Here is a 26,630-nt window from a genome sequence, read left to right on the forward strand (position 1 = left end):
TGGCCCCACCCTATTTTGGCTGCCAGAAGCACCATAGGCCAGTCCTTTGCTATTTTCACAGGCCAGAGTTAAGCACCCCATGGGGCAGATCCACCCTGCGGCCTTTGAGTTTGATACCCCTGGTACAGATGGTCAATTTATTCAACTAAATATGCAAATTTAATCCTGTTATCAAATAAATTATTCCATGCCTTCCTTTTCATTTCAATGTAAGCCTTTTCTTTTTAATTCAGGATTCCATCACTTTATGCTAGGGTTACATTCTTCACCCACCCCCATCTTGCATAAACACATTTGCATAAAACAAGAGATGAAACCAGTGGAAAAAGAGTTTGCGGAATATGGTGTCAGATTTTATAAATACACTGATCAAAGTGGATCATATGTTTTAGAACCCTTATCCATTAGCATTGCATTATCCAGACATGATTTCTTTCTTGGTTGATGTTCTATGTGCAGTGACAAGATTTTCTCCATTTTTTCTGCAGCTGGATTTGTAATTATGCTGGTTATCATGGCACAAAAAGAGGTAGAATGCATCATAGGATTTGATTAGCATTTTTGTTATGTAGCACACAGTAGATTGGACCAGGTTAAATGCTTGTCCTAGGGCTGAGATTCCTGATATCAGAGGGTCTGATGAATTGTTGATAATCATTTGATCTCAAAGAATCGAGGCCTTTGAACTCTGGTGCTGGAGAAGACTCCTGCGAGTCCCTTGGACTGCAAGGTGAACAAACAATTCAGTCCTAGAGGAGATCAACCCTGACTGCTCTTTAGAAGGCCAGATCCTGAAGATGAAACTAAAATACTTTGGCCACCTAATGAGAAAGAAGGACTCCCTGGAGAAGAGCCTAATGCTGGGAAAGATTGAGGGCAAAAGAAGAAGGGGATGACAGAAAACAAGGTAGCTGGATGGAGTCACTGAAGCAGTAGGCATGAACTTAAATGGACTCCAGAGGATGGTAGAGGACAGGAAGGCCTGGAGGAACATTGTCCATGGGTCGCGATGGGTAGGACATGACTTCGCAACAACAACAAGTAATAGTAGTAGCTACTCCAGATGTGGAAGTAGCAATAGCAATAGCACTTAGACTTATATACTGCTTCACAGTGCTTTACTGCCCTCTCTAAACAGTATACAGCATATACTGTGTCAGCATATTGGCCCCAACAATCTGGGTCCTCATTTTACCGACCTCAGAAGGATGGAAGGCTGAGTCAACCTTGAGCTGGAGAGACTCGAACTGCCAAACTGCAGCCAACTGGCAGTCAGCAGAAGTAGCCTGCAGCACGGCATTCTAACCACTGCACTACAACAAGTCATCTTAAGGCAGACATCTCCAGGTTCTGTGCTTCCTACATTCTCTCTTAAAGGGTACTTGATTATGGACAACCTAGAAATAAGGATAAATCAAGCTAGAAATAAGGAGAAATTTCAAACTGGATATCAAAAAATATGCAAGATTTGTCGTCTGTCTAGTTGATGCTCCCTTTGCCTCATCTTAATGTATCTTAATATATTAACTGCTTATTATTTTCCTGATAGCGACTATCAAAACAGCAGGAATTATATTCTTTTTAGCATCTCCCCTAGGCAATCTGTGTAAAAATAATAAGGCATGTAAATGAGGCAGAATCACATGTAAATTCTCTGACTAATTTTGATTGAGAGTGGAATGGGCATTCTATGCCCCCAAAGATCAGAATATATTGGAGAAGTAGAATGATTTCTGCAGTTCATTTCACAATAAGAAAACAGAGTTCTATTAATCCTTCACTGCGTCTCAGGACAGAACAGCCTTCCCTAAACTGATCCTTGTCAAATCTGTTGGAAAAAGAACTCCCCAAATCCCTGGACTGTTTACCAAAGTTGCATGAAAGTTTCTATCGCGTTCTGCTCCCTAACTGTGAAACTAATTTCCTTTGGAACTACATTTTCAGAAAAGGTCACAAGAACGCTGCATTTAAACATCCAGGTGTATATTCACAGTATACTCACTGTGACCATGCAAACTGAAACAAAGATACTCAAAGGAGGAAGAAATTTTGGAGAAATGCTTGGGACCAAAATAGTAGCAAATAGAGTGTTGAATGTGCTTACACTTTTGAGTAGGTCTTGACTTTTAGCAACTGCATGGAAAAATTCACAGTTTCCTTAACAATACTTTATGGGAAGCATTTGTCATTACTTTCTTCCTAGGGCTGGGAAAAAGTGATTGATGCCAATTGGTCTCCTTCCTCAAACTGGGTGCCAGATTCTAGCCAAGTGCCTTTAACTATTATCCCAAACTGGCTCTAAGCAGCTAATAATATATATTTACTTAGTATCTGTAATTAAAGTATAAGTAAGAACCAGAAAACAGGGATCTTGAGCCATGGTGGCTCAGTAGTTAGAGTGCAATACTGCAGGCTCAAATCTTTGAGACTTAAACTCTCACTCTTTTTTGTTGTTGTTGTTGTTAATAATAATAATAACAATAATGCCTCTAAAAGCAATATAAAAATTCTAATAACCAAACTTGGGTTTAAATTGAACTTGTACACCAAAGGAAGGTTGATTAATGGTTGGTTGGTCATTGAACTACTTAGCCATTGATTGAGATGGCTAAATAGTTCAATGACCAACCAACAAACTCATTGACTGAGATGAGTATCTATAGAAATTGAATCAATAAATTACTATTTCCCAGTATCCTTTGAAGCAGGGTCATTGCATAGCTTTCATATAAGAGCTACAAATCTACTTTTTCTGCCTTAAGCTAATTAGTAGTTGGAGAATTCTCTATGTGCATTCCTAAGAGTGGGAATTTGACCTGAGCAATGATTACTTAAACAAGCTGTATAACTACCATACAAAAAGGGTTTACTTACAGAAAATAGATTAAAGGAACTCATTCCATCAGGAGAAGATTTGGAGCACATGCCTGTGCATGTGTCCCTGTTGAGAAAGGCAAAAGAAATTATCTCAGATTTAAAGTGTCATAGACCGGAAGCAAGCAAAATGATAAACCCATAGTAAATCGGTAACTCTCTGTCTGCCCTGACTGATCAATAAATCAGTAAATAGGCAATACTATTAGATTTATATCTCCAACTAAACATAGAAGTCATTGAATCGTATGTTTTAACAGATCGTATGTTTTAAGTTAGGTTCAAATGTCTTTGTTTTCTAGGGCTAAGGCAGAAGTACTTGTCCAAGGTTTTGTGCTTAAGGTAAACTGGAATTGTTGGTATTTCAATTCTTAGCCTGGTGCCTTAGCCACTTCACCAAACGTTATAATTGTCAGCATTCTGAGTAATGCACCCATTGAAAGTAGAACTCTGAGGCAAATAGGTTTCTCTAAGACAGGGGTCTCCAACCTTGGCAACTTTAAGACTTGTGGACTTCAACTCCCAGAATTCCTCAGCCAGCTTTGCAGCAAAGCTGGCTGAGGAATTCTGGGAATTGAAGTCCACAAGTCTTAAAGTTGCCAAGGTTGGAGATCCCTGCTCTAAGAACATGATTTTTTGATACATCATATCGGCACAGCTGGTCAAAACCAACTCTGAAAGTTCCCGCAGTTTTCATCTAATATAAAAGAATGAAACTTTCCCCCTCCCCAGTTTCATCAGCCACATGGTCCAATGAATACAACTGGCAGGCTCCTCTCCTCCTTCACCAGCCACCTGTTACAATGATCTTGGTTCCCACAGGAAAACTTTTTATTTTGACTGTTAGCTGGGCTATTTACTTCTCCCATCCCCTTCTTTCTCAGGCTTTGTGGCAACTTTGAGGCAGCACAAGATGGCTTCAACCAGGTTCATTTCAGAGTTGACAATAAATGTGGGTGTCAGTGTTCCAGAAAAAAAAACCCAACTCCAAGTAAAAACTCTGAAGCAAGCATCTTTCAAAGTTCTATTTACTAGGATAGGTAAACTGACACATCTGGGAAAAACTGAATCTGAGAGGTCTGGGTTTTCCCTCAGTAAATCAACCCCACCAACCATATCCTCACTCCTCAGTCAATCACATGCTCCAATCGCCAGCCACCCCATCTCGAGACAGAATTCCGACCACTCCTTCTCCAGATGCAGGATCAGCCTGTCCTTGACTGACAGAAAGAATGCTATTATGTCTAAAGACAACCCCTCTACTAAATCCCCCCCACCTACTTTCCCACACATGAGAAGGTGGCAGCACGGAAGCTTCCGGCCTAATATGGCTTCCAAAGCTGACTGTGGGTTTTCATGGTTATCTGCACTTCTTAAAGCACTATGCTCAGTCTGAAAGGACCAAGGAACTGGACAGAAAAATGCAACCTTTCTGGTTTGAAAACACAGATCTGCCAGAGGGTAAAAGATTCATCTTCTTTCTAGTCTGAATTAGTTACATGCAGAAGAATTGCATAAGTCAGTGGTTCTCAACCTTTTCTTCACCACGGATCCCCTTTAAATATCTTTTGTGGCCACAGATCATGACCACGGACCCCCAAGACTTAACTTAAGATTTAAATCATAACATTTCATCAAGTCTTTGTGGACCCCCTGTAATGATATTGTATCCCCCAGGCATCTGTGAACCACAGGTTGATAACCCTTGGCATAAGTGTTAATTGCCCAGTTGCTCTGTTAAAAGAAAAGGAAGATGATTACAGGAAAACAGTTGGGATACTTCAACTGTTTCATTCAATGCTCAGACCAATTTGATTTATTTCAGGCCATACAAGAGATACAAACTGATGCCTAGCAGAGAAAAAATGTATAATTTTCCCTTCCTGAAGGAACAGTGGATTTTTACTGCAGGATTATACCTCAGTTAACTCAACATTGTTTCTGTTATTGTGTACTCAAAAGCAGTATCTGAAATCTTCTACTATTACAATAAAAAGAAAACCCAACGTTTATTTAGCTAGAAGAAAATTACTGGAAAAAACTAATGTATAATGGAAAGAGCTAGATGCATGCAGCTTGGAGCAAAGCAGTGAAAACGAGCTAGTTAAATGAAATAATGATGAGCCAAGGAGCTTATGAAGTCCTTTAAAATGCTCTTCTCTAATGAACTGTACATTTTTCCCCTCCCATGAATTTTAGATGAAATTTTACCAATTAATTGCATTTTGGAGGTTGTACAGATAGCAGTAGATTAGAATTCAACATTCCTTGTTGAAACCTAGCTGCGAAGGAATAATAATAACCAGATGTGTGATATTTCACTTGTGTCTATTGGAGCACTATTTTACCTTGATTTGCAGAACATTAAGTTATATGTTTGAACCACATAGCTTCGAAAACAGGAGATGGAAGAAAAAAATTATATTATAACATTTGTTGCCTTGCCAATAAAGAGGCCTCTTATGGTGTATGTTTCTCACTTGTACATACCTGGGGCTTTATAATCAGGTGGGACAACCTGAGCCCAAAAATTGTGTGTTGCAGCATCTGAATATCTTTCAAACCCTTCAGGGCTATTTTATCAAATGCTAGTCTGAAGTGTAGGGACACGGTGGCTTAGTGGGTAAGACGCTGAGTTTGTCAATTGAAAGGTCGGCAGTTCAGCGGTTCGAATCCCTAGTGCTGCTGTGTAACGGGGTGAGCTCCCGTTACTTGTCCCAGCTTCTGCCAACCTAGCAGTTTCGAAAGCGCGTAAAAATGCAAGTAGAAAAAATAGGGACCACCTTTGGTGGGAAGGTAACAGCATTCCGTGTGCCTTTGGTGTTGAGTCATGCCGGCCACATGACCACGGAGATGTTTTCGGACAGCACTGGCTCTTTGGCTTTGAAACGGAGATGAGCACCGCCCCCTTGAGTTGGGAACAACTAGTACGTATGTGTGAGGGGAACCATTACATTTACTTTAGTCTGAAGTGTACAGCTTGACTGCTTGTTCCTTTATTATTGGTGGTGGATCCTAACAGGCAGATACCATCCATTTTGGTATCTTCATTGTCAGTTCTAAGGCTCATTGTTACAACAGTTTGGTCTTTATATTTAATTTTAGTCCCATTTTTTTTTCACTGTGCCTTGGTTTTTATTACTAAAACTTAGAGATCCTTTGCATTTTTGACTATCAGGGTTTTTTTTTGGCATAGCATGAATTATTGATGCTTCTTCCTCCCATTTTAAAATCACACTCAGCTTCTTCCAATCCAGCTTCCCTTAATATGTATTCAGCATAAACTTTGAATAAATAAAACAAATCCAGAGATATTTAATAAGAAGAGTCCTCCACTCCTCTGCTCGCAACAAAATACCTTATGCCACCAGACTCAAAATTTTGGGCTTAGACAACTTAGAACTTCACCGTCTTCGGTCTGACCTAAGCATAGTACATAAAATCATCTGCTACAATGTCCTACCAGCCAATGAATACTTCAGCTTCAAACAAAACAATATAAGAGCACACAATGATACAAACTCATGGTAAACCGATCCAAACTAGACTGCAGAAAATATGACTTCAGCAACAGAGTGGTCAATGCCTGGAATGCACTACCTGACTCTGTGGTTTCTTCCCCAAATCTGCAAAACTTTAACCTTAGACTGTCTACTATAGACCTCACCCCATTCCTAAGAGGTCTGCAAGGGGCGTGCATAAGCGCACCAGCATGCCTACCGTCCCTGTCCTAATGTTTTCTTTTATTTATATCCTTCACATGTATTTATAATTATGTTTACACTTGTATCTGTCATAAAATACATGGTTGACTAGATAGATAGATAGATAGATAGATAGATAGATAGATAGATAGATAGATAGATAGATAGATAGATAGATAATCTCACTCCTTTGCCAGCCAAAGCCAATTTGCTTTGTCATATACTGTCTGTACTGTGGCTCCTTGACCAATATAAGAATTATTGTACATGGCCAGAATCACCTTAGGTGAGAACAGTAGACATGAAAATCTTCACTGTTTCTTCTTCTGTGGTTTGCCATATTTCTGTGGGTATCCCATCTGTTTTTTTAGTTTTCCAACTGGGTAATGGCCAAGGTGCTAATCAAATTCTTCTAGTACTAAAAGTTTTTGTAAGTAGATAATATCTTCTAAGTTGTGTAGATGTTGGCATCACTGTTGTAGAATATTTCAATATATTCCTTCCTTCTTCGTTTGATCTCCTTTGAACTGGTTACTATTAGTTACTTTAACATACCAGTTTAAGGCAGGAACTTCAGAGATGTATTTTTTTGAAAACTTATCTTTTTTCTTTTCTTTTCTTTTTTCTTTTTTTTTGCAGGCCTGTTTCTATCTCCAGTCCCATTACAGATGTTGCTATAATACTACTTCTTATATCTTTTAACAGCTCTCTGAAACTCTTTGTTAAGTTTCTTTCTTAGATGTTTGTCTTTCTTAGCTTTCCTTCTTGACAGTTTTCCACAATTGTTCTGACATTGTTTGCTTTCTTTGTTTTTGGCCCTATCTTTACACTTTCATCTTAAGTTCATTCCATGATTTCTCTTGTTCTCTTATCCATTCGGTTCAGAATTCAAAGTAATTCATGAATTGTTCTTTGAAAATGGTGGGTGTATGTATGTTCAAGAACATATTGGAGAAATCAGGGGGTCTTTTGTCTTCTTTAGCTTAATTTGGAACTTGTACATGAGCAATTTGTGATCTGTTTCAGCCCCTGGACATGTCTTTGATACCATAACTGAGCTTCTCCATCTGTTTTAACAATAGTATAATAAATTTGATTTCTATCAGGGGTGGATTCTATTTACCTTTACTACCAGTTCACAGCAGGATTGTGCACGCTTGCTTCCTGATGATGTCAGGGTTGATGGGCGGAGCCTCACCTGGTTTTACTACCAGGGAAGTAAAGAACTATGCAAGAACTGGTCTGAACCGGGGGCAACCCACCACCAATTTGTACGTATGCTGTATGTTGATATCCATCTATAAAGGTATTATTTTGGTAACCTGAATGCATCGTTAGCTATGAAGAAACCACTGGTGTGGCAGAAATTGACAAGCCAGTCTCCTGATTCATTTCACTTGCCTAAACCATACAATCCAACTACATTTTCTTCCTTAATATTACCATTTTGGCTTTCTAGTCTGCTATCAGAAGCAACACATCTTGTTGATTTCAAATTGAGCTTAATCACAAAACTCATCAACCTTCTTTTCTTCTGCACCAGGTTTGGAACACTCATTTAAAGCAGAAGCTTAGAGTATCTAAAATATGCTTTTCAAAAAAAGAAATCTGTCCCCAAAGTGCCTTAATGTATCATTTTAATCTTTTAAAATCTCCTAAATGGGGAAAAAATAAGTCTAAAATTTTACCCCACATCCACTCCTGAGTCTCTGAATCACAAATGGTCCCCAAATCATGGCAATAAAAACAACAATTCTAAGCTGAAAAAGCCACTCCAGGTGTAGCTTAAACCTAAAATAGGCTGCTTATACTTTAAAAAGAAAAACCTAAACCCAAAATTCAGAAAAAGCAAAGAATTCACTAGATAGATGCATAATGCTCAGCTATTTTCCATGGGTTCCATTTGACTAAAAGCCATCAAGTGTGTCCCCAAACCACTTAAAATAAACTTACAAGAAACAAGAAAAACATTTTTCTTCATTGCTTCAGAACATATGTCCATTCATCAGGGTCAGTTTTGAATTATGAATTTTGCTTGATTTCATGAGCCAACAAATCTCTTCAAAATTAACTTTGGGTCCAGAGTTCAATTAACTTTATGCAGCTCTTGAAATAGAGAAGCAAAAATGTGTGTTTTAAAAAAAATTATTGAATATGTATTTACAAAATTCTGTTAAAATAATGCCAGTGTCAGTGTTGAAGAGTAGACTGGAAATCTGTAGTATATCATAATTTTCTCCTACTTCAATGTGGAATATTGTATTGTCTATTGTGCAAGTCCTTTAAAATGTAATTTTCTAAGCTTCTTCTACCTTTAGTCTAATCTTTTGTCTGATGTTTAGTTCACCTTTCACAATTTTATTTAGTTGTTATTTATGATTCTTTTTAAAACACACACATTTGTATTTGTGGGGGGGAAAAACTTCCTTTCTTAGAATTAGCCATGTTCTTCAACTTTTTCAGCTGCTAAGAGTTGACCACTGTGGTGAGATATACATGCGGTAAATACAATAAACTATTTATATAACAAATAAATAAGCTGAGTAGTTCCAGAGGTTCCAGTGAATGATTTAGAAACAAAATTTATTTTTGGAGCAGTGAATATATAGAATCAAAGCAATGAGTAAATTAAAGAATCATTTGTCCTGTTTAGGGCATATATAGTTGCTGAGGTTATTCAACTTGATTAAAATCCATGTCTCTATATTGTTCAGTAACCAAATGTAACGAGAGAAGGATTTTTGATAAGGCAGTTCTTCTTGTATGTATAAATAAATGGTCCAGTAGGTGTTCTTCTATTTAAAAAATGGTATGCATCCTGTATATTGCTGTCAAAGCTGTTGCAATGTGTTCTGCAGAAAAATAAAAATAGAAGTTTATATAAACATTGAGAAGGTGGAGTGGGATACACAAAAACATAAAGCAATAACTAAACTTTCCCATCAGAAATAAAATAACCCAGAATTGCTACAATTACATGCAATCTCTTCAAAACACAAAATTACATCCAATCGGAGACGACTTCCGGTATCCAGCGGCAACGGACGTCTGGAAGGTTTCTCCTGCCTCCAGCGCCCGAATCCGGCCGCCGCCGAGGCCCCCAGGGGCCAGGTGTTCCGAAAAGGACACCTGCCGCACGGACGGCTCGCCAGGGGTCTCCCAGCCGACATACAGGACTGTGGGGACCGATGCTGGCGCGTCCTAGGCTCGGCGGGGTTCGGAGGCCACAGGCAGCCATTATTTTGGTCGTCGCCTGGGCGCTGTGCCCGGTGACACGGGGCATTGGATTTATAACTGCAGCAGCCTGGTGGTGAACAGGGAGCGGAGAAGAATTGAGGAGGAGAAGGAAGGAATATCGGTGGCGTGGTGGACTGCTCCGGTGCGGGGGTTTTCTCCCCTGCGGTTGGAAGGAGCACGAGTTATTCTGGAGAGAGGAGAACTTAAAATAAGAAGATTACGGTTTTGTGGAGCTCTGGAGAGAAGCGGTGATGGAGAAATTTAGGAGGGAAGGTTTGAGGCCCCCCCTCCTTCTGGGGAACACTGGTGGCGTCCAGCTTCCGCCTTCACTATGTGAATTTTGATGACATCACTTCCCTTCTCGTTCCTGGTTGACTAACTGTACTCTGGGCTCCTTGCTCCTGTGAGTGCCCCTGGTGGATCCGGAGGAAATTACAAGGATACTGTGCTTGCCTGAGGATTTTGATTCTTTTTTTCAAATGGCAAAGGTCAGAAACCAACTGCTGGAGAGATGGAGAGAATTCTGGAAAAGTTATCCAACATGGACAAGAAACTGGATGATTTGCAAAGAGGCCAAACGGAAATAAGAGCAGAAATTGTGACTATCCAAAAGGATTTAAAGGATACTCAACAAGTCTCAGCAGAAAACAAGCAGAAAGTGGAAGGTCTGGAGGAGAGATGCGGGCAGTGCAGAAAAGAGAGGAGACGACAGGCAATGCTGTGCTTGGACTACAGATGGATAAAATGTCTTATTTCCTTCGGTTTCAAAATTTGGAAGAAGTGGACCAAGAAGACTTGAGAGATGTTGTGACTAAATTGTTGGGAGAATTTCTTGGGAGAGGTGTTGATTTCATGAATTGGGATGTGGATCGAGTTTATAGAGTTAATTACAATATACGCATGCAGTTCCCAGAGAGGTTCATGTCAAATTTGTGAGAAGAGAGACGAGAGATGAAATTCTTAGAAAACATAGGAGTGGGGCACTGATTTATAGGGGCAGGAGATAGCCATTCTGAGGCAGATTCCCAGACAGGTGCGTGAAAAGAAAGAAATATTATTTTTGTCAAGCAAATTGTACCAGAAGGAGTGGGCTTCAGATGGCTGATGCCAGAGGATTGATGATTTTCCGGGAGGGCATTACGAAAAAAATCAGTACAATTGCGGAGGCTACGGCCTATGTGGAGGAACACAAAGCCTTCCTGGAATCAGATGACCCAGGAATTGAAGAAGGGGAGGTTATAGATCATGGGGCTGAAGCGGCTGGCGCTGTTGCGGCCCTGGAGTTGGGTCAGGCTGAACCCAGAGTTCTGAGATCCAAAACTAGGAAGTGATAAAGATATTTGGGATTGTGTTGGTTTTCCTTATTCTCTTTTGTACGATATTCTGTTTATTCTTGACTCTTCTTTATTACGTATTTAAAATTTGCAAACTTTGCTACTTCGTGTCACCTGCTTGCCTTATGGCTGTTGTATGTGTTAAAAAATTTGAGTAAAATTCTTATTTTAGATAAGAAAAATGAAAATTTACCATACCTGATATGTATTTGTATAAACCTTTTTTGACTAATAAAAACTTTTTGAACAGAAAAAAAAAAAATTACATCCAATCAAATGTTACACTTATTTATAGCCTTCATTTTAAAATCATTTATATATTGGGGCTGGGAAAGTGGCTTGGAGTCAGTGTTTTGACTCCTGGCAACAGCCTGGACATCAAGTCCCTGCAATTTTCACAGCAAAGGTTTGCCCCTTCCTTTTTCCTGGAGCTGAGAGAAAGTGACTGGTACAAAGTCACTCAACTGGCTTTGTGCCTCAGACAGAACAACAACACAGTGGCTAGTCTGATGCCTGAACACTGCACCAAACTGGCTCTCTCTAAATCAAATTGTTACTACAATCCAAAATCAGAGATTCAAAACCAGTGGGAAAATTCAATTTTTTTTTACTACCCGTTCTATGGGTGTGGCTTGGTGGGTGTGGCATGGCTTGGGAGGCGTGGCGTGGCTTGATAGGTGTGGATTGGTGGGCATGGCAGAGGAAGGATACTGCAAAATCTCCATTCCGTCCCCACTCTGGGACTAGCCAGAGGTGGTATTTTCCGGTTCTCCGAACTACTAAAAATTTCTGCTACCGGTACTCCAGAACCTGACAGAACCTGCTGGATTTCACCCCTGTTCAAAACCCAAATCTTTGTGTTTTTTCCCTCCATCCTCCAGTGTAAGGCATTCTAACTCTTAATCTGATTCTTCCAAGTTCACATCTACAAATAGGCATCATTCATTAAAGTCATCAACAGTCGGTTAAGGTAGCATCTTATAACCATTCGTGCCCAAATAGTTCTTTAGTTCATGGACTAAAGAACTCAATGGAAGAGAAGAAGATCAGAAAGGTCATTATATAGCTATAGCAATGCAATAGGTGAACAGCATGATAAATATACCTGACAGCATCAATTATCTGCTATCTAAGATGAAAAAAGATTCCACAAATTTAGCAAGAAGAGTAACTGTCTTGTGCTGTTCTTTTGAATTTCTCAATCAGAATGATTAGACAGGGAATTATCTTCAGAAAGTTTTACTCATTGCTAAAGAATTCAAAGACACAGATTCTCCCACTGTATAGAAAATGAGAGGGGGAGGGAGGGAGGGAGGGGGAGAGAGAGAGAATATGAAGATCCTTTTTACAGCACTATCAATCTGGCATGTTTTTGAAAGCTACATGTACCTTTTAAAATTAAAATGGCATTTTTGTTCATTAATGCACTCCCAGGAAAACAACATATGCAAAGCAAAGTGACTGAATTAAAGAATGGGTATGCACTGAAGGAAATGCAGATAGCTTGTCTCTCCAATCTTGGCAGTGGTTAGTAATGGAGATGCCAGACAATGAAGATAGGAAAGCTTGATTTTAAAGGGAGAGGGCAAGAAACTGAGTGCACTGGAGAGAAAGAAGACAGCTGCGAGCAGCTCTACCAATAAGAGGTGCAAAATGAAAGAATACACAAATGCACAAGGAAGTTATGCCAAATAATTGGGGGAGGGGAACAATAACATCATTGAAATTCCTACTCCCCCCCCCCTTAGCATCAAAGAGACAGCTGCAGTGCAATCTGCTATTTATGTAGAGAAAATGTTAATAGGGAGAAGGACAACATCCTCCTGGGAACGTTTATGCTAAACTTATTATTAACATGATAGCCACCAAGATAGATGGCTTTAAATGAGGATTTGAGGAAATGATGGTATGGCTGGCAATGTGTACTTGTTGTTGAGTTCCAGGTGCAGAAGCATTATCTTCTCACTGAAATCCAATCAGTGGGGATTATATTTTAGAAGGTGGCAACATTGGGCTCCTAACCTATCTGTAAGCTTTGTACCAACACCCATTTGGCTTCTGTGGGAATAGTATGCTGAACTACATAGGCTGTTGATCTGATTCAGCACAGTTCTTCATATGTCTTCAATAGATGATGCTGTATATCCTGAAAAACACTCTTGGGCAAAGGGAAAGGAAGCATCCTACAGTATCTAGTTTCTTTGTCGTGTCTTGTTTTCCTTCATTCTCTCATACTTAAGGGTTGCAGGCATCTGTCATTTTTATTTACTAAAAATGATTATGGAGCCCAAGAAAAAAATTAAAATGAGATTGTTTTATTAGTGAGATCTTCAAAAACTTCTTTTTTGAAAAAGTCAATTGGTACAAGGAAGCCTACAAGCATCCCGGGAGATGGCTATTATAGGTACCTTGGGACATGCACTTGGTATTTATCACCTTCATGCTGGACCATTTCTATAGCATTTCCGTCTGATAATTGTTCAGCAAATGCTAACATCCCCAAGGCTCTATCTTTGCTAGGGTAATTTAGGTAATAGTTTAAGTGCTAGCCAGCAGTAAGCATGTAGTATATCTATGAGGAATAAATTCCCCATTATTTAGAACAATGTCTACTGAAGCATGCACAGTGCATCAATCTATTGTAAGTCTAAACATACTATAAAGAAAATGCATTGATTCCAGAATATAGTGGATATTTATCAGTTTAAAATTTCTGCTTATATATCAGATTCTCAACTTTATTTATTAATGATCTTTACTGGTAATACTATACAAAATAAAATTATATATATATATATGTCTTGGCATATTCGGGTCTTTTCCCGTGTAAGGTTGAGAGTATACATACATACATACTACACTAATACTTATATACTATGCAATAATAATTAATAAGTGTTAAATATTCCATCATTTATAAATATTTAATAAAACAAAACAATATTTATAACTACTATATAAATACTGTAAAATTTATGGATGTGGTAACATCATAGTTCTTGACATCTTTTTTTTATATAAATTCTTATACAGCTGAAATTAAGTAAAGCAAAAAAAAAAGAATTTTATTAAGGTCATTCTCAATATTAATGTTTTAACTCCTACCCTCAAAACGACGCTATAGAGCACTGCACACCAGAACAACTAGACACAAGAACAGTTTTTTCCCGAAGGCCATCACTCTACTAAACAAATAATTCCCTCAACACTGTCAGACTATTTACTGAATCTGCACTACTATTAATCGTTTCATAGTTCCCAACGCCAATCTCTTTCCACTTATGACTGTATGACTATAACTTGTTGCTGGCAATCCTTATGATTTATATTGATATATTGATCATCAATTGTGTTGTAAATGTTGTACCTTGATGAACGTATCTTTTCTTTTATGTACACTGAGAGCATATGCACCAAGACAAATTCCTTGTGTGTCCAATCACACTTGGCCAATAAAATTCTATTCTATTCTATTCTATTAACTTTGTTCATTTAAATATTTGAGAAATTAACCATCTAGGATAGTGACTGTATTAACCCTGCAGTATTGGAATCCAACCACTATATCTTTATATCTAAGTATATATGTGAGTGTATGTGAGTATGTGTGTGTGTGTGTGCGTGTGCGTGCGTGCAAATATATATATAATAGAAAAAGAAAAAAAATTATACTTAAATTATATATTACTTACTTAAATTAAGTATACAACGATCAACCTTTTTTTCGTGCTGCAATAAAAACTATGATTTTTATGCAGATCTATTATTCAGTTTTATTTATCATGATTAAATATAATAAAGATCCTTTATTAATTCTTCCAGCCTTGATAGGAGGCTTAAAAATATGAAACCGCTATGATAGCTGTTAATTGGAATATTAGGTCCTGATATCTCATATCCTTGTTTAAATTTTAAGACATGGTACTATTTACAGCCATAAATACATCACCAAACTGAGATATCTGTGGTATAATTAGTGCATTAGTGGCAATACATAATTATGGATGCCAGTAAAACCTATTGCTATTCTAATCTATCATGCATTTTACAATATTTCAGAGAAAGCACAGCTTCCAAATGCATCAGAGATGAAACTAATTATAACCTACAAGCATTCACTGCCCACCACTCCTATAATTATTATATAAAAGAAAAATCACATTTTAAGGAAGGAATATCAATATGTAAAGATTTGACAGTTGCTATGAACATTCAAAACCCATTCCAGAGACCTTAATAAAAACATTCCATGTCAGTGTAAAATCATACCAGAAACCTGTAGGATGACATTTCAAACCCTTATACAATTCATGCGATCAGTCACAATATACTCCATAGTCACAAATTAATTATCTCAACGGTGGCGTGATCCATTTTGCCTTGAGTTGATAGAACTAATGAAAAGAAAACTTACCCTTCTTGATTTGAGTGTCTTTCATTTTCTTCCTCCTCTCTCTCTCTCTCATTCCCCCCTCCCAATTCATTTCTTGTTTTGTCAGGCATACTCTTATATGTTTATCTCCCACTGTTTCCCCTTCTTGTGTACTTAATAATATCTTTTCTACTTTGCAGCCAGTCTTCTCCTGACTTAAATATCCACAGCTGTTACAAGTCTACAGGAAGCTTTCTTCATAGACACTGATTAAAGTCTCCTGCTTGCTTGAGCTTGTCTGTTTTGGTTTGGTCTCTGAATAGTAGTGGTGCATGTGTGTTTTCTTGTTTCTTAAATTGTCTAGATTGTGTGTGATCTCTGTATTAGTTTCTCATCCTATTACTTCTGCTTCACTATCCATGAACAATGTGTATCCTGCATTTGCTTCTGTCACTGGCTCAGCAAGCAAAAGTTTCCAGTGTTCCACAAGAGAGAAAGAGAAAATAGTTTTTCCAAATAATATCTGCATTTAAATAATAGGGATTGATGGTGTATAAAATATGGAAAGCAGCTCTAATAGACACAATGTTGGACTGGATCCTAGATTGAGGACAGATTTCAGCTCAGCATTTGCAAGTGTTTTTCTCATGCTGTGTTGCCCTTCTCTTAAGCGGGATATTGTTAATTTTTTCCTCTGTTCCTTACTGGATTTGGTAAAGAATTTAATGTGTGAATATACAGCCTTGCTACATTTGTTATTGTGTGGTGAAGAACAATATTCTCAGGCATCAGTTGATCCATAAATTAAAAGCAAATCTAGTATATTAAAATGGAACCAAAACTACTTTTATATTTGCCCCAATTCTTATAATATGGTATTATATTTCATTAACAGAGAATATAAATGGGTGTTTGTTCAAACACAATTGCTTTACAGTTGCAACAAAACATATTTTTAGTATTTAGTATTTTATGTGATATGAAAGACACAGTTGCAAATAGCCCCCAAAATAAAGAGGATAGCAGAAAAAGCCAATTTGATTCCTCAAAATGTCTAATGTGGATCTAAAAACAAAGCAGTGAAAACATTTGGAGCATGGCTTCTAGAATTCCTTGCAATCCCTTAACAATAGGTCCCAAGTACAGGTCTCCTGCATGAGCAGGGGGTTGGACAAGATGACCTCCAAGGTACCTCCCAACTCTGTTGCTGTTAACTTAAATTTGAGTAACATGAGTAGAAAAAAAGACCAAAATAGAGCTTAGGGATACCATAATGTTCATTTCTGAGATCTTGTGAAAACGACCACTTTGACTGGGATTGTTTTTGGAATTCCTGACTTTTTCACTGAAACCAGCCCCATTTCTTCTTTCTGTTGGCTTCTCCTACCCTCCCAAATGTTGTATTCAATCTGCAGAACTCTGTCTTGCTGAATGATATAATTCAAAACAGAGGGCAGCTACTAACAGTTGCTTATTGAAGACATCCAAATCAATGGTGGTATTGAGCCAGTTCTACCTGGTTCGGGCGAACCGATAGTGGCAGTGGCAGAAGGCTCCACCCACCCACCCAGACATCATCACAGATGCTCTGCGCATGCGCAGAGGTGGGGCACACTCACATTTGTGAATCGGTAGTGAAGCTAAGTGAATACCACTATTGACTCAAATGCTAACAAGGAACAATGTTCAGGCTTTCCAACCAGTAGATAGGTGTTTCACTGGGCACTTCTGAAGAACAAAAAAAAAAAGCAGCAGGATTAAAGTTTGAGAATGATAACTACAAGTTCATTTTAGATCAACATAGGAAAATCCAGCCAATGAATTTTAATATGGCCAAAGTTTAAACAACTGTTTAAAACCAATGTTTTCTTTATATAGTCCCTTTTTTATTTTTTTCAGGCTTATTTCATTTTGGTAGAGGTTTACTCTTTCTTTCTATATAAATGATACCATGAAAAAAAAAAGAGAACTATAAAGACACAAATAAGAAAGACAAGAACATCACCCAAGGCAGCTGTCCCCAATTTTTGTTGTCCCGATATACTATGATTACACCTTCTAGCCTTTCATTAGCTATGCTGGCTAGGAATTTTGTGATTTTAGTATAATCAGCTGGAGGCAGAAGAACACTGATAGCTTGCAATCTCCTGAAAACCACACCACGTTTAATGAGACCTGCATACAGATGTCTGTATGATTTAATTAGCTAAACCAATGGTAAACTATATACAGGGCTAAATGTACACATTTTAAAACTTCCATTTTCTTTTAATTGTTTTTCTCATTGTTGTAATAACGTCTTGACTATCAAATGAATGCTTTTTCAGATAATTCTTGCAGCACACACACTTCTATAGCCTGTTCTGCCACAAGTCTATTTAGAGCTGTATTAGCAATGCTGTGTTCATATTTAAAGCAAGGATGTTAACCATGTTACCAAAAAGGAAAAAAAAATCCAGCTTTAATGCATAAGAATATGTCCTAGCAAATATGAAAATGACCTGAAATAAAGATAGAGAAGGAGGACAAGAAATGAAGGAGGTGGAGATGGGAAAAATTAAAATGAAGTGCTTTGAGATGAATAGAAACACAAGTAGATAATATCAGTTTAACTTTGAAAATAAATCTAAACTATAGGGAGTCCACAACTTACAACAGTTCATTTAGTGATTGTTCAAAGTTATAACGGCACTGAAAAAAGTGACTTATGGCCATTTTTCACACTTATAACCATTATAGCATCCCCACGATCACATGATCAAAATTCAGAGGTTTGGCAACTGACTTAGGTTTATGATGGTTGCAGTATCCCAGGATCATGTGATCACCTTTTGTAACCTTCTAACAAGCCAAGTCAATAGGGAAGCCAGATTCACTTAGCAACTATGTTACTCATTTAACAACTGCTGTGATTCACTTAACAACTGTGGCCAAAGAAAGGTCGTAAGATGGGGCAAAACTCACTTAATAAATTGTGCTTGTAAGTCAAGGACGACCTGTACTGCATCTTAGGGTGCTTAAAGAATTAACTGATGTCAAATGAGATTGAAAGTAGAATGACCTCAGGAAGAGAAAAGCTATGTGGAAATGTGGAAAAAGGGTTAGAATATTAGCCAATCTCCCATTGAGTAAATTGAAATAGGATGTACTACACTATAGGAATATAATTAAAGAATCAAGTTAATGTCAAATGAGGCAGATAAGAGGCAGACCAATTTTAAACAAAAAAAATGTGAAGTGGGCTAAACAAAGAACACCAAACTGATTGAATGTTATTGTTGTTGTTTAGTTGCTAAGTCATGTCTGATTTTTTGTGATCCCATGATATCCATATTCCACTGTCTCCCAGAGTTTGCCCTAATTCATGTTTCTTTGCGTCAATGACTCTACCTAACAGTGTCATCTTCTGCCACCCTCTTCGCCATTTGCCTTCAAATAAGAGGTCAAATAGAATTAGAATTAAAAATAAAGTGATAAAATGATTTGGGAGAAAACTGAACTGGAGAATATTTTTTTTAAGATTTTTATAGTAACGATAGTGATAGACAAAAGATTACAATTATAAAATAATGAAAATGAAGTTTCACTTTAAACGTTTTCCTGGGGGAAAAGATAAGACAGTGAGTATTGAGAATGTAACAGAGAAATGTTAAAATATGCAGGTGGTCTGCTTGTGGAGTGGCTGTGTAATTTGATTTACCTATGTATGAAGGTTCCATCTGTGCCTGATGATAGGAAGAATGTAGCTATTGTTTAACTATAGAAAAGAAAACGTAACAAGAATGATGTAAAAATTGCTGAAGTGTGTGCGTTTAGTGTAATAAGCATGCCTGCAAAAGTATTTGACTGAAAGGAAACAAAAAGTTGACAATAAGAACATTTGGGAAAAAACAGTATAGCTTTATGCTGGGAGCAAAGCGTACAGACCAGTGGGTGAGTTGCTCCCAGTTCAGTCCGGTTCTTGCAAACCGGTAGTAAAGGTGGCGGGAGGTTCCACCCACCTGCCCAGACATCATCATAAAGCTTCTGCACATTCCTGTTGTGGAGGTAAGTAGAACCCACCCCTGATACAGACTATATTGTTGCTCTTCAGCAGATCACTTAGAAATGTATGAGTGTGAAAACAAAACCCTATTTCATATTTGTTGATTCTGAGAAGGCGTAAAACAAAATGGTTAGGTTTGAACCACTGAGGAGGGTGTGTTGTTTAAATATGGAGTTGACTGTTGGTTGTGATGTGAGCTAATATATGATGGGAACAGAACATACCTGAAAATAAATGGAATTTATTTATTTTTATTTATTATTTATTATTTTATTAATCAAACTTATATACCGCACCATCTCCCATAGGACTCAGGGCGGTTCACAGGCATATTAAAACAATATAATAAATAAACATTAAAACCCAGCTAAAACTAAATATTATCATGGCCTGGTCACTAAAACAGTAAAAACCAATAAAAACCCCATTAAGATATGCTAAAACCTTTTATCTTAGGCTAGTCCTGCACGCTGAAACAATAGAGTCTTCAGTTCACGTCTGAAGGTCCGGAGGTTGGGTAGTTGTCGTAATCCTGGAGGAAGCTCGTTCCACAGGGCTGGTGCCGCCACAGAGAAGGCCCTCCCCCTGGGGGCCGCCAACCTACATTGTTTGGTCGACGGCACCCTGAGGAGGCCCACTCTGTGGGAGCGCACAGGTCATTGGGAGGCAATCGGCGGCAGAAGGCGGTCTCGAAGGTATCCCGGTCCTAAGCCATGGAGCGCTTTAAAGGTGGTAACCAAGACCTTGAATTGCACCCGAAAGACTACCGGTAGCCAGTGCAGGCCGCGCAGGATAGGTGTTATATGGGAGCAACGCGGTGCTCCCTCTATCACCCGCGCGGCCGCATTCTGGACTAACTGGAGCCTCCGGGTGCTCTTCAAGGGGAGCCCCATGTAGAGAGCATTGCAATAGTCCAGGCGGGAAGTGACGAGGGCGTGAGTGACTGTGCGCAAGGCGTCACAGTCAAGGAAGGGGCGCAACTGGCGAATCAGATGGACCTGATAGAATGCTCCCCTGGCAACGGCTGTCAAATGATTCTCTAAGGACAGCCGATCGTCCAGGAGGACACCTAAGTTGCGCACTCCCTCCCTGGGGGTCAGTACTTCCTCCCCCACAGTCAGCGATGGTGTAAGCTGACTGTACCGGGACGCCGGTACCCACAGCCACTCTGTCTTGGAAGGGTTGAGTTGGAGCCTGTTCCTCCCCATCCAGACCCGCACGGCCTCAAGACACCGGCCCATCACCTCGACAGCTTCGTTGGGGTGGTTCGGGGTGGAAATGTTCAGCTGCGTATCATCAGCGTACAGATGATAATCCACCCCGAAACCACGGATAACCTCACCCAGCAGCTTCATGTAGATGTTGAACAGGAGAGGCGAGAGAACAGACCCCTGAGGCACCCCACAAGTGAGGCGCCTCGGGGCCGATCTCTGCCCCCCTGCCAACACTGCGAGCGGTCAGAGAGATAGGAGGAGAACCACCGGTAAACGGTGCCTCCCACTCCCAATCCCTCCAACCGTCGCAGCAGGATACCATGGTCGATGGTATCAAAAGCCGCTGAGAGATCTAAAAGAACCAGGACAGAGGAACAACCCCTGTCCCGGGCTCTCCAGAGGTCATCCACCAACGCGACCAAAGCCGTCTCGGTGCTGTAACCGGGCCTGAAACCGGACTGGAACGGGTCCAGATAGACAGATTCCTCCAGGTGCTGAGGAAGCTGATATGCCACCATACTCTCAACAACCTTCGCTAAAAAGTGAAGGTTGGAGACTGGACGATAGTTCGCTAAAATAGCCGGGTCCAGGGAGGGCTTCTTACCACCGCCTCTTTCAAAGCGGCAGGGAAAACACCCTCCAACAAAGAAGCGTTGGTAACTTCCTGGAGCCAGCCTCGTGTAACCTCCCGGGTGGCCAGCACCATCCAGGAGGGACACGGGTCCAATAAACATGTGGTGGAGTTCAACCTACCCAACAACCTGTCCATGTCCTCAGGAGTCACAGGATCGAACTCAGCCCAGATAACATTCTCAAGACTCGTCTCCGCCATCCCACCTGAATCTATCCAATCAGTGTCCAAGCCGTCCCGAATCTGAGCGATTTTATCAGACAGATATTGAACAAAATCCTCAGCACGTCCCTGTAAGGGGTCCTCCCGAGCCTCCTGCCTAAGCAGGGAGCGGGTCACCCTAAACAGGGTGGCTGGGCGATTATCTGCCGATGCGATGAGTGCGGAGAAATAGTTATGTTTCGCCACCCTGATCGCCACTAGGTAGGTCTGAATATATGACCTCACTAGTGTTCGGTCTGGTTCGGAGCGGCTGGACCTCCAGGCGCTCTCTAGGCTTCTTTTCCGGCACTTCATCTCTCTCAGCTCCTCGTTATACCAGGGAGCTGGACGAGTTCGTCGCCAGGTCAGAAGCCGCAAAGGCATGACGCGGTCTAAGGCCCCAGCGGCCGCCTCATCCCAGGCGGCCACCAGCTCCTCAGCCGAGCCGTGGGCTAACTCCCTCGGGAATGACCCAAGCTCCGTCAGAAACCTCTCAGGGTCCATCAGGTGCCTGGGACGGAACCATTGAACCGGTTCCGTCTCCCTGCGGTGAGGTGCAGCGGTCCGAAAGTCTAGCTGAAGGAGCAAATGATCCGACCATGACAAGGGTGAGATATTAGTTCCCCTAACTCCAGATCATTTAGCCACTGTCCCGAGACGAAAATCAAGTCCAGTGTGTTACCCCCGACGTGGGTGGGGACCGCAACTACCTGGGTCAGGTCCAAGGCCGTTATGGAAGCCATGAACTCCCGAGCTGCCATTGACGAGGAATGCTTAGCAAATGGCCCTACACTGATCAAGGGGTAAGATAAAGATGGGCACCATCCCCTTGCTCTTTAATATAGTCATGGATACTTGTATAAAGAATGTTTCGGGTGACTTTGGAGATAAATTGGGAATGTGAAGGTTTATCTATTATACACGCCGACAATAGCATTGTTCACATAGTCATTTGTTGTAAATGAAGGGTTGTAGGAATCAGTAAGGAACATGAATATGAATGTTAACATATCAAAGAGACAGGTAATTGGGCTTGACAGGTTAAAGCACCTTATGTACCTTGGAAGAATATCAACTAAAGCTGGAGAAATTCTAAGAAATGCTAATGCTTGTAAGAAAAGTAGTGAAGGTGCAGATATTTCAAGGGGTGCAAAAAATGTCTAAGAGTGAGCTTCTGCTCACTTTATTATAGGGAGTTCTGTGTTGCGTATGTTCAGAAGTGTGTGAAGTAGAAACGGGCAGGTAATGTCAGAAATGAATGGATATTTATTTATTTATTTATTTATTTATTCAAATTTATATACCGCCCTATCTCCCGAAGGACTCAGGGCGGTTCACAGGCAAATAAAACAGCATATATATACAAATTAAGAAACCATTAAGAAAACATATTCAAAAAGCCTGATTATTAAAATAATATAGATATTAAAACCAATTAAAACCCCTATAAAATTTAAAAATTTAAAATTAGAAAATTTAAAAAACTAGTCCAGTCCAGGATATGGAATGAATGTGTGTTTATTCAAAAATAACCTAAAAGAAAGCAATTGAGTTGATCTGGTCACATAGAAGAAATAAATGGAGATCAAATTGCAGAACAAATTACATGAAGTCTGGTTGGTTGAGAAGAACAGAAATACTAAGATAATTATGGTTAGCCGCAGTTGAGATTCCCTTTTTAAAAAGGGAAGAGAACTTTGGAGAACAAAAGAGAATGCATGAAGTTATACATAGGTGTAATGTAAGTAAGGAAATTTGCACTGATAAAAAAATATAGTATAGTGGATGCTGTTGGCACAAAATAGTTTTAATTGGTTTTCCTGTTCTTTTCTTTTATCTACCCACTTAATTTTTCTTCACCTTTACTTCACACTCTTTTTTGTGCTTTACATAACGTATTGTGGTTCAATTATTTCCAGGTCTCCATGACCAGGTAGATATAATTGCATCAGGATGTACACTAAATATTGACTAGTTTCTTTGATAATTTAGTGTATATATAAAATTATATATTCTTGAATGTATATATAATTATATAAATGATATATAAATGGTTTGAAAATTATACTTAAAATATCCCACTCAGACTGGAGAGAAGTATTTATTGGATTGCCTCAAAAATTACCTTTCAGCCCCCTACTCTTCAATATTTTCAATAATGATTTGCCCAAAGAAGTGGAGGAAGAAGTTACAAGGTTTGTAGATAATACAGAATTAGAATTAGGATAGTTAATATCCTATCAAGCAAATAATATTTAAAATTATATTAGTAGGTTAAAAAAATAGTGTCAATCTGCAAAGCATACATTTCAGAATGAAACGTAACAAAAATTTTCACTCAAGTTACCCAGTGAACAATAGTCAAATGGTCTACTCCCAGGAATTATAATATAATGTAGACAAATCAAGAAGTAGACCAAACAAGAAATGAAGTGAGATCCATGATCTTGGGAAAAGGCACAATATAAAAGAATAACAGAGTTGGAAGCGATCTTGAAGGTCTTCTAGTTCACTACTGCACAAGCAGAAGAACCTATACCATTCCAAACAAGTGACTGTTCAGTCTTTTCATAAAAGCCACCAGTTATAGTGCACAGCCTTTCCACTGATTAATAGTTTTAACTGTCAGAAAATTCCTCCTTAGTTCTAAATTGCTTCCCTCCTTGGTTAGTTTCCACCCATTGTTTCTTGTCTTGTCTTCTGCTGCTTCTGCTGAAAATAGGTTGATCTCCTCTATTTTGCAGCCTCTTAGATATTGGAACACTCCTATCATGTCACCCCTAGTCCTTCTTTTCACTAAACTAGACATACCCAAGTCTAGTCTCTACCATCTTCTACCTTATTTCCTAGTCTCTACCATCTTCTACCTGAGATATCCATTTCACATTTTTGCCTGACGAAAGGGCTAATCTTTTTTTTTTCTCTCTTCAAAAGATTTTGCCTATTTCTAGCACAAAATCTTACATCAAATTGAACTCCTCTTCTTGTATCTCTTGATAGTTGTCTCATTCTTCAACTTTTAGGACACATTTCAACACTATTATTTTAGAAACCTGCAGATCAAAAAATAATTTTACTAAAGTAGTCCTACCTGTCTGCAGTCCAAACATAAAATTTCCTATAACTTAACAAGCAAAAAAAAAAAAGTATGATGAAGCTAACCAATTGCACTTTCACTGTCAGGAATGACTTTCAGCCTCTAGGCTTTCATTAGGCATTGTTGAAAAGAAAAAGAGAAGTCTGATTTATACAACTTGTGAAAGGTGCCAAATGACTTTGCTCATTTCCTCACCGCCAGGTCCAGCTGTCACATACCTGTGATTCATTAGCAAAGATAGTTTCCTCTTTCTTTGTGTCCAAATAGGCCCGCTTGGTTTTAATAGAAATGATGTCGGATGCACCATAAATGATGCTTCTTAATGACATGAATTGGGCCTCCATAAAATGTATTTCTCCCAGTTGAAAACTTATTTCTTTAGGTTTCAATTCAACTTATTACAGCTGTTTAGGGTAAACTCACTGAAATCAGTACAACTCAATTTGGTACCGTTAAGTTGAGTGCCATTTGAAAAAGTCTCAATTTAGGATTAATACTGAGCAGAATTTGAGATGAAAGGTGCACATTCCACTCTTCTGAAGTGGCTTCCAAAACCTTGACGTAACTGAACTCCTAATTTAAGCAACAAAAGATTTGCAGAGAATTTACAACCACTATTATCATATATATATAACGGTAAAGTTTCCCCTCGCACACTCTAGGGGGTGGTGCTCATCTCCGTTTCAAAGCTGAAGAGCCAGCGCTGTCAGAAGATGTCTCCGTGGTCATGTGGCCAGCATGACTAAACACCAAAGGCTCACGGAGCGCTGTTACCTTCCCACCAAAGGTGGTCTCTGTTTTTCTACTTACATTTTTTACATGCTTTCAAAGTGCTAGGTTGGCAGAAGCTGGGACAAGTAACGGGAGCTCACCCCGTTACGCGGCACTAGAGATTCGAACCGCTGACCTGCCGACCTTTCAATTGACAATCTCAGCATCTTACCCACTAAGCCACCGTGTCCCCCCATTGTGTGTGTGTGTGTGTGTGTGTGTGTGTGTGTATGTTTATGTATATGTATGTATATCCTTCAGTATATCAAGTAACATTAAACAGACATTCACCGTTAATAGCAGTACGAATCTGAGCCAAAGAATTATGTCAAATCTTCAAGCTGTTCTTACATATATGGGATGCTAAAACTGTCAGCTGAGTGATCCATAGAAAGCTGTCTTAGCAACCATAGAATTTTTCAGAGATCATCCTCAAAAGTCAGAGAGCTTTGCACTCTGATGTCCAGTGAAGAAGAGACAAAGATTGGGAATGAGGACCCAGTCACCATTTCAGCGATTAATTGTTTCATGTGCTAGAGCTACAACATATCCTTCGAGCCCCTGAAATCATCATCCTGTACATACATGCATACACACAAATTTCAACCTAAAAATCTGAATGTCCTATTCCTATTATGGAAAAACTAACCGAGGCTCTCTTCAACTGGATACATTAGAACATGGTATTACAGTAAAGTTACAGTCAAAAAAGTGACAGTCTTAAATAATTATAAACTTTGATGTGGTATCAGTAAAATATTGAAATATGTTTGGGTTTTTAAAAGACTCATAAAAGATGTATTATTTATGTGAACATTGTTTAAAAGGTCATTAAAGAGGGATTGATTTTATGGATATACCTATTTATTTATTTAAAATATTTACATACTCACCTATCTTACACCCAACTTCAGGTAGCTCACAATCAAAATTAACATATTATATATTAAAATTATATATTAAAATACTATTACATATTAGATGTTTAGTTTATATATACAGTGCATTCAGAAAGAATTCAGAACCCCCTTTACTTTTGTCAATTTTGTTATGACTGATTCTACAGTTGTTGTAATTCACTTTTTATCAATCTAGGCTCAGTACCTCACAATGACAAAGTGAAAACAAAATTTTGAAACGTCTATAAAAA

The sequence above is a fragment of the Ahaetulla prasina genome, chromosome 2 (assembly GCF_028640845.1).
Source record: "Ahaetulla prasina isolate Xishuangbanna chromosome 2, ASM2864084v1, whole genome shotgun sequence".
NCBI lineage: Eukaryota > Metazoa > Chordata > Lepidosauria > Squamata > Colubridae > Ahaetulla > Ahaetulla prasina.